The following is a 9,020-nucleotide window of genomic DNA, read 5'->3' as shown; positions in this document are numbered from 1 at the left end:
AAAAAATTCTGATATTTTTAGAGACTTCGAAAGAAAAGTGAACAAGGATCAACCCAACTTGTAGCAACTACTCCTAATAGTGCCTAGAGACCGTATCACGCGCTAAAACTACTTGGGACCAGCTAAAATCAACTTTTCTAGCTCAAGAACAGGGTCACCAAGGTAGCAAGAATACGCGAAAGGATAAAGCACTAGAGCAAAAACTAATTGGACCAATGGAGGAGTCACTTACCAAGGTGTAATTTCTCCAAAACAGTTCGGAGAATGGTGCTTTGAGCAAGGAGATCGAAAATCACAGCCAAATGAGCAAGAACACGGGTTTGAGCTGCGAAACAATTTTTTCTGGAGGTGGAAGAAGAGGCTGGAAGCTGGAATGAGTGGAGGGGGTGCCTGTGGGACCCACAAGCTTGCCCACCGCCACCAGCGTGGTGGTGGCAGAGCAGGGGCTTGTGGCCCACTGGTCAGGGCCCCAGGCCAGCTTTGAGGCCCATAAATTTTCAAAAATTCCAGAAAAAATCATACTAAATTGTCAGGACCATCGGAGAACTTTTATTTTCGAGGTATTTTTCTCCGGGACGCTAAAACAGAAAACAGGAAAAGCTAAACTAATTCCATCATTTTTCTTCTATGCAACAGAAAAGGAAAACTCAAAACAGAGGTATGTGACTCTCTGATTCATCCGTTTCATGGTCATCGAAAGAAATCCGTCAATGGGATTGATCAAGTCCTTATGACAAAACCTTCTCAAATCTCAAGAGAGAACGAAGAATTTTCAAATAGCCACTAAGTCACCTCAATGGGGATATGAATCTCCCCAACAAGCAAATCATACTTCATCTTGACACGAGGAATAGGGCATTCAAATCTCCCAATGAGAATTGATGAAGTCTTTTCGATAGCATTGATGCAATGTACTGGATATCGTTTCTTCGAAAAGTGCACTGTGTGCTTATTACCGTTGACGTGGAAAGTGACATTGTCTTTGTTGCAATTTATTACAGCCCCTGCAGTGTTTAAAAAGGGTCTTCTGAGGATGATCGCCATGGCATCGTCCTCGGGAATATCCAAGATAACAAAGTCCGTTAAGATAGTGGTATTAGCAACCACAACAGGCACATCCTCGCAAATGCCGATAGGGAAAGCAGTTGATTTGTCGGCCATTTGCAGAGAAATTTTAGTGGGTGTCAACTTATCCAACTCAAGTCTATGATAAAGAGAGAGCGGCATAACACTAACACCGGCTCCAAGGTCTCATAAGGCAGTTCTTACGTAGTTTCCTTTAATGGAGCAAGGTATAGTGGGCACTCTCGGATCACCAAGTTTCTTAGGAGTTCCACCTTTGAAAGTGTAGTTGGCAAGCATGGTGGAGATCTCAAGATCTGGTATCTTCCGTTTATTAGTCACGATATCTTTCATGTACTTGGCATACAGAGACATCTTGAGCATATCAGTTAACCGCATCTGCAGAAAGATGGGTCATATCATCTCAACGAAGCACTCAAAATCCTCATCATCCTTTTTCTTGGATGGCTTAGGAGGAAAGGGCATAGGTCTCTGAACCCATGGCTCCCTTTCTTTACCATGCTTCCTAGCAGTGAAGTCATTCTTGTCGTATTTCTTAGGATGTGGATTATCAGGATTAAACATAGGTTCAATCTCCATATCCTCATCATGGCTAGGTTGAGCATCATTATGAACATCACTGGCCATGTTGTCACCAGGTTCATGTTCATCACCTGATTGTGTTTCTGCATCAGACGCAGAAATATCATTAGGTTCTTCAGGCGTGACAGTATTTGGTGAACTAGCGTGCAGGTTTCTATCATCCTTCTTCTTCTCCTTAGGATGACTAGGTGTATTAGCATTGATTCCTTGAGAATCTTGATCAATTCTCTTAGGATGACCTTCAGGATACAAAGTTTCCTGAGTCATTTTGCCTCCTCTAGTAATGACTCTGACAGAGTTGTCATTTAATTCATTGAGCAGGTCATTCCGAGCTTTAAGTACTTGTTCTACCTGAGTAGTAATCATAGAGGCATGTTTACTCAGAAGCTTCAGAGCATTGACATTTCTGTCTACACAAGCACTTAAATGGCTAAGCATACGAGTACTTTGTTCCAAATGTGTGCTAACATAATCATTGAAACTCTGTTGTTTGGCAACAAAGTTGTCAAATTCATCAAAGCATAGGCTAGCAGGTTTATCAAAAGGAATATCACTCTCCTCAAACCTACGCAGAGAATTCACTTCTACTACCTGTATCGGGTTATCGAGACCGTGGATCTCTTTGATAGGTGGTAGATTTTTGACATCTTCAGCTCTAATGCCTTTCTCTTGGATAGATTTCTTGGCTTCTTGCATATCTTCGGGACTGAGGAATAGAATACCTCTTTTCTTAGGAGTTGGCTTAGGAGGTGGTTCGGGAATAGCCCAAGCATTATCGTTGATCAAGAGATTATTCAGTAGGGTCTCAGCTTGTTCTACAATTCGTTCCCTAAAAACACAACCGACACAACTATCTAGGTGGTCTCTAGAGGCATCGGTAAGTCCGTTATATAGGACATCAAGTATCTCGTTCTTCTTAAGAGGGTGATCAGGGAAAGCATTCTGTAGTTGCACGAGCCTCCCCCAAGCTTGTGGAAGACTCTCTTCTTGGAGTTGAGCAAAGTTGTATATTTCCTGCAAGGCAGCTTGCTTCTTATGGGCAGGGAAATATTTCTCACAGAAGTAATATACCATCTCCTGGGGACTACGCATACATCCAGGAGCAAGATAGGTGAACTAGACTTTAGCGTCATCCTTTAGAGAGAAAGGAAAGAACTTAAGGATATAGTAGTGGCGGATCTTCTCCTCATTAGTGAAAAGGTTGACTATTTCGGATAGTTTGGCAAGATGGGCTATGACCGTCTCAGACTCATAACCATGAAAAGGACCAGATTTGACTAGAGAGATTAACTCAGGGTCGACAGAGAATTCATAATCCTTATCGGTGACAAAGATAGGCGAAGTGGCAAACTTCGGGTCATTTTTCATCCTAGCTTCCCGAGATTTTTCCTTTCACTTGAAAAGTAATTTCTCAGCATCATAGGCATCCTTACACGCAAGAAAATCCTCAGCTACCTCTCCCTCCATAACATAACCCTCAGGTATATCAGGCAATTCATATCTAGGAGAGCTAGATCTAGCAGGAGCAAAAGCAGGTTCTATCTCAATAGCATCGGCAGTTTCAGAAGCATCACGAGCATTGGCAGTAACTCTAGCAATATGAGCATCAAGGAACACTCCTAGTGGAACATCAGGCAAAGGAGTATCTCTAGCAGTATCAAGCATAGCATCAGCAGGCAAAATAGCATCTCTAGCATCATCAGGTAAAGCAATATCAGGCATAGCATCTCTAGTAGTATCAAGCATAGTATCATCAGGCGTAGTATCAAGCATAGCATCTCTAGCAGTATCAGGCATAGTATCATCAGGCATAGTATCAAGCATAGCATCTCTAGCAGTAGTATCACAAGCATCATCAAGCACAGGCGACATATCAAGATTTCTAGCAGGAGGTGATGTCGCAAACTTACTCATAACGTAAGGTGAATCAAGTGCAGAGCTAGATGGCAATTCCTTACTTCCCCTCGTAGTTGAGGGCAAGACTTTGGTCTTCGGATCCTTCAGATTCTTCATAGTGATCAGCAGATATAAATCCCAAGTAACTCAGAGAATATAGCAATACCTCCCCGACAACGCTACCAGAAAAATGCTGATCTGCAATCTCTGGCGTTTGCTAGACGAATGCTGATGACAACAAACCTTCTCCTGCAACGGCACCAGAAGAATGCTGCTAGCACTCCCCAGCAATGAAACTAGAAGAATGTTGTTGACGGCCCACCAGCGCGTGGGTTCACAGCAGTTTTCGAGGGTAGAGTATTCGACCCAATTTATTGATAAGCCAGTCAGGAGGTGAGAGAATACTCTCGAGTATTAGCAGCTGAATTTGTCAGATTCAACCACACCTGAAGGATTAGTATCTGCAAGCACAGTAGTAACATCAAAGTAATATGATAACAACGGTGTCAGAAACGATCTGTTGACGGCAGACTATTCCTAACGATTGTATCAATGGCGCCTCCGTTGCCGCGTTGACGGAAGTTGTCAGTTCCCGTCAACGTCCAGCGAACCAACAGTGTAGCAGGTAGCAGCAGTGTAACGAGCAATAGCAGTGGCAAGGAACAGCAGTAGGACAGCAGTAGCAAGTAGCAATAGTAGCAAGCGACAGTAGTAGCAAAAGTAGCACCAGAGCAAAACAAGTAACAGCCGTAGCAACAGTAGTAGCAGCAGCAGAGCAAGACAGGTAACATCAGTAGCAACAGTAGTAGCAGCAACAGAGCAAGACAAGTAACCGCAGTAGGACAAACTCGTAGGCAATGGGTCGGTGATTTGTTTGGATGATATTCATCATGCAACATCTATAATACGGAGAGATATGTGGCTAGTTGCCGTTCGTCAATGTGATGTATCCATGCATTCCGTGTGTCGTCATACGTGCTTAGGGAAAAGAACTTGCATGACATCTATTGTCCATCCCTCCCGTGGCAGCGGGGTCCAAAAGGAAACTACGGGATATTAAGGTTCTCCTTTTAATAAAGAACCGGACCAACGCATTAGCACTTGGTGAACACATGAACTCCTCAAACTATGGTCATCACCGGGAGTGGTTCCAGTTATTGTCACTCCGGGGTTGCCGGATCATAACACATAGTAGGTAACTACAACTTGCAAGATCGGATCTAAAACACACATATATTGGTGACAACATAATAATTTCAGATCTGAAATCATGGCACTCGGGCCCTAGTGACAAGCATTAAGCATGGCAAAGTAGTAGCAACATCAATCTCAGAACATAGTGGATACTAGGGATCAATCCCCATCAAAACAAACTTGATTACATGATAGATCTCATCCTACTCATCACCGCCCAGCGAGCCTACGAATAGATTACTCACGAACGACGAAGAGCTTCATGGAATTGGAGAGGGAAGAAGGTTGATGATGACAATGGCAACGATTTCCCCTCTCCGGAGCCCAAGACGGACTCCAGATCTGCCCTCCAGATGAAGAACAGGTGGTGGCGGCGCCTCCGTATCGAAAACGCGACGAAAACTTCTCTTTTTATATTTTCTGGGACGAAAGGCAACTTATAGAGCTGGAGTTGGGGGCGGTAGGTGCCTGTGGGCACCACAAGCCTGCCCACCGCCACCAGGGGGGGTGGTGGCGGAGCAGGGGATTGTGGCCCACTGGCCCACCCCCTGAGGTGGAACTTGGCACATATATTTTTTGATATTTTTGAAAACTGCTCCCCGTAAATTTTCAGGACGTTTGGAGAACTTTGATTTCAGCACAAAAATAACACCAAGGCAATTCTGCTGAAAACAGCGTCAGTCCAGGTTAGTTCCATTCAAATCATGCAAATTAGAGTCCAAAACAAGGGCAAAAGAGTTTGGAAAAGTAGATACGATGGAGACGTATCACTCCTACCCTCCCTCCCTCCTATATATACTAGAGGATTTAGAGGGAGAGCTAACCCTAATGGCCACGTGCTCCCTCTACTTCTCTCAAGATCTGTTTCCCCTCTAGTCTAGTTCGGCGGTGCTTAGGCGAAGCCCTGCTAGATTAGGTCGCCACTACCACCACGCCGCCGTGCTGGAGAACTCATCTACCTCTCCGCCCCTCTTGCTGGATCAAGAAGATGGAGATCGTCATCGAGCTGTAGGTGTGCTGAACACGGAGGCATCGTCCGTTCGGCACTAGATCGGGATGGATCGTGATGGGATCGCAGGACGTATCGTGATGAGATCGCGGGACGGGCTGTGATTTGGATCGCGAAGATGTTCCACTACATCAACCGCATTATATACGCTTCCGCTTTGCGATCTACAAGGGTATGTAGATTCACTCTCCCCTCTCATAGATGATCATCACCATGGATAGGTATTGCGTGTGCATAGGAATTTTTTTGTTTCCCATGCGATGTTCTCCAACAGTGGCATCACGAGCTAGGTTCATGCGTACATGATATCTTGAGTAGAACACGAAAGAGTTTGTAGGCGTTGATGTTCAATTTGCTACCCTCCTTAGTCTTTTCTTGATTCGGCGATATTCTTGGATTGAAGAGACCCAGACTAACTTTACTCGTACGCTTACGAGAGACCGGTTTCATCGACTAACATGCAACTTGTTGCATAAAGATGACTGGCGGGTGTCTATTTCTTCAACTTTAGTTGAATCGGATTTGACCGAGGCGGTCCTTGGAGAAGGTTAAATAGCAATTTTCATATAACCTTTGTGGCTTTGCGTAAGTAAGATGCGATCATACTAGATACCCATAGCAGCCACGTAAAATTTGCAACAACAAATTACAGGACGTCTAACTTGTTTTTGTAGGGTATGCTTGTGATATGATATGACCAAAGACATGATATGATATATTGGATGTATGAGATGATCATGTGGTAATAGTTAAATATCAACTTGCACGTCGATGCTACGGCAACCGACAGGAGCCATAAGGTTGTCTTTAATTATTTTGCGCTTGGAGATTGTTTGCTTTACCGCTAGTTAGTAGCTTTGGTAGTAACAACATAGTTAGCGTGAAAACCTCGATGGCAGCACAATGATGAGATCATGGTGTCGCGCCGGTGACGATGTAGATCATGCCGGTGCTTTGATGATGGAGATCAAGAATCACAAGTTCATGGCCATATCATGTCAATTATGATTTGCATATGATGTTAATCCTTTTATGCACCTTGTTTTGCTTAGGATGACGGTAGCATTATAAGGTGATCCCTCGCTAAAATTTCAAGATAAAATTGTGTTCTCCCCGACTGTGCACCGTTGCGACAGTTTGTCGTTTCGAGACACCACATGATGACCGTATGTGATAGACTCAACATTCACATACAACGGGTGCAAAATAGTTGCACACGCGGAACACTCGGGTTAAACTTGACGAGCCTAGCATGTACAAACATGGCCTTGGAACACAGGAGACCAAAAGGTCGAGCATGAATCATATAGTTGATATGATCAACATGGAGATGTTCACCACTGAAGCTAAACTCAACTCACGTGATGATCGGACTTGAGTTAGTGAATTTGGATCATGCGACACTCGAATGACTAGAGGGATGTCAATTTGAGTGAGAGTTCTTAAGTAATATGATTAATTAAACTCATTATCATGAACATAGTTAAAAGGTCTTTGCAAATTATGTCGTAACTTGCGCTGTAGCTCTACTGTCTTTAATATGTTCCGAGAGAAAATTTAGTTGAAAGATGATAGTAGAAATTATGCGGACTAGGTCCATAAACTGAGGATTGTCCTCATTGTTGCAGAGAAGGCTTATGTCCTTAATGCACCGTTTTGTGTGCTAAACCCCGAGCGTCGCGTGTAGATGTTGCGAACATCTGACATACATGTTTTTATGACTACATGATAGTACAGTGCATAAATACTTAAACAACTTAGAATTGAGGCACTGAAGACATTTCCAACGTCGCGGGACATACGAGATGTTCCAAGGGATGAAATTGGGATTTCAGGCTCGTGCCCTTGTTGATAGGTATGAGACCTCTGGCAAGATTCTTTGTCTACAAAGTAAGGGAGAAAAGCTCAATAGTTGAGCATGTGCTCAGATTGTGTGAGTGCTACAATCGCTTAAATCGAGTGGGAGTTGATCTTCGAGTTGACATAGTGATGGTTCTCCAAAGTCACTACCACCAAGCTACTGGAGCTTCGTGATGAACATAACATATCGAGGATAGATATGATGATCCTTGAGCTATTCGCGATGTTTGACACCGCGAAGGTAGAAATCAATTAGGAGCATCAAGTATTGATGGTTAGTAAAACCACTAGTTTCGAGAAGGGCAAGGGTAAGAGGGGATACTTCATGAAAGGCAAACCAGTTGCCGCTCTAGTGAACAAACCCAAGGTTAAACCCAAACCCGAGACTAAGTGCTTCTATTATGAGGGGAACGGTCACTGGAGCGGAACTACCCTAGGTACTTGGTAGATGAGAAGGCTCGCAAGGTCGACAAAACTATATTGGATATACATAAAATTGATGTGTACTTTACTAGTACTCCTAGTAGCACCAGGGTATTAGATACCAGTTCGGTTGCTAAGTGTTAGTAACTCAAAATAAAAGCTACGGAATAAACGGAGACTAGCTAAAGGCGAGGTGACGATATGTGATGGAAGTGTTTCCAAGGTTGATGTGATCACCATCGCATGCTCCCTCTACTTTCGAGATTAGTGTCGAACCTAAATAAGTGTTATTTGGTGTTTGCGTTGAGCATGAACATGATTAGATCGTGTTTATTGCAATAGGATTATTCATTTGAAGAGAATAATGGTTATTCTATTTGCTTGATAAAATACCTTCAATGGTTTATTGAATCTCGATCGTAGTGATACACATGTTCATAATATTGATGCCAAAAGTTACAAAGTAGTAATGATAGTACCACTTACTTGTGGCACTGCCGCTTGAGCCATATTGGTATGAAACGCATGAAGAAGCTCCATACTGATAGATCTTTGGACTCACACGTTTTTGAAAAGTTTGAGACATGCGGACCATGTCTATTGGTATAAACGCATGAAGAAACTTCATGCAGATGGATCGTTTGGACTCACTTGGTTTTGAATCACTTGAGACATGCAAATCACACCACATGAGCAAGATGAACGAATGCCTCGTTCCCAGTGAGATGGAACCAGAAAGTAACTTATTGAAAGTAATACATTATGATATATGCAGTCCAATGAGTGATGAGGCACACAATGGATATCGTTATGTTCTTATTTAATAGATGATTTGAGTAGATACTAATATATTTACTTGATGAAACACAAGTCTGAATTATTGAAAGGTTCAAATAATTTCAGAGTGAAGTTGAAGATCGTCGTGACAAGAGGATGAAATGTCTACGATATGATTGCAGAGATGAATATCTGA

The sequence above is a fragment of the Hordeum vulgare genome, chromosome 2H, assembly GCF_904849725.1.
Source record: "Hordeum vulgare subsp. vulgare chromosome 2H, MorexV3_pseudomolecules_assembly, whole genome shotgun sequence".
Classification (NCBI taxonomy): Eukaryota; Viridiplantae; Streptophyta; class Magnoliopsida; order Poales; family Poaceae; genus Hordeum; species Hordeum vulgare.
Note: the sequence above shows the minus strand (reverse complement) of the source record.